Source organism: Schistocerca piceifrons, chromosome 9, assembly GCF_021461385.2.
Source record: "Schistocerca piceifrons isolate TAMUIC-IGC-003096 chromosome 9, iqSchPice1.1, whole genome shotgun sequence".
Lineage (NCBI taxonomy): Eukaryota > Metazoa > Arthropoda > Insecta > Orthoptera > Acrididae > Schistocerca > Schistocerca piceifrons.
The window spans coordinates 97,393,745-97,394,885 of record NC_060146.1 but is presented as its reverse complement, the minus strand read 5'-3'; the positions used below and the strand labels follow the sequence as shown (position 1 = coordinate 97,394,885).

At 48.4% G+C, this 1,141-nt stretch overlaps 1 pseudogene; it reads right to left on the bottom strand.

The window, feature by feature from the left end:
• Positions 1-259: 259 nt before the first annotated feature.
• LOC124717446 lies at positions 260-377 on the bottom strand (annotated as a pseudogene).
• Between the last annotated feature and the right edge of the window lie 764 nt (positions 378-1,141).

Sequence of the window (1,141 nt, the reverse complement as noted above, 5' to 3'; positions counted from 1 at the left end):
AGGTATCGTTAATGACCAATTTTGTGTCACACAAAAATACCATCGACTGAAAAAGTAAAAACTTAAACTCCATCGACAGGCCCTGGCGGACCCAGCGGTACGCATCGGCCGCCGTGTCATCCTCAGCCCACAGGCGTCACCGGATGCAGACACGGAGGGGCATGTGGCCAGCGCACCGCTCTCCCGGCCGTCAGTTTCCGAATCTGGAGCCGCTACTTCTCAATCAAGTAGCTTCTCTGTATGCTGAGTGCATCCCACTTGCCAACAACGCTCGGCACAACGGATGGTCACCCATCCAAGTTCTAGCCCAGACCGACAACGCTTAACTTCGGTGATCTGACGGGAACTGGTGTTACCACTGAGGCAAGGCCGTTGGCCGAATGAAAAAGCAAAAACAGCTAATAACAATTCTGTCGCGAGGAAAAGCAAATGAATTTACTCTAGTGTCCATGATTTTATGCGCCATCTGTTCACATAAGGCACTGCACGTCAGTCATTAGATATTAAAACAGACCAGTTGTTTTCCTGTGTTTGTCTGTGACTGAAATATAGTTTCGATTTTTTCGTTGTGCGACCAGCTCGTACTACATGTTCCACTCTCGTCTGAAACACAAAAGCAGCTATCCACATGACACCAGCAGAGGACCGATAAGTGGTTGGCCCTCTGCAGAGCGACAGAGAAAGAAATAAAAATTGTGGTGTCTAGGAAGCCTGCGTACTCGTTTCGCTAGACACACAGATCAAACAATCGTATTAATAAGTTCATATCAAAAAGTAAATGATAATACTTAAGTTTGCAATTACACAGATGTGTCGCAAGCAAAGGGCGACATACAAAGTAATCAAGCGTCTTCAGTATAAACAATTCCAAGTCTGTGCTGCATAGAGTGTCCAAGCGAAGTAACGAGCGTTGACGCTGCTGTAGAACTGGCTATAACGAAGCTACTGTTCAACTGGCCACTCCCAGTCGATGGAGGCGCTTATGTCCTCTTCACGTAGGGGCCGCTGCTGTCGCGTTGTCGTCCTGGGGGGAGGTCCGGTCAGCGTGTGGTTGACTGACCTCTTCTCACAGCCATCTCCTCTATCGTTCCCGACTGGGGTGCCAGCGCTTGGCTTTACACTCTACCAAAAAGTAATCTTT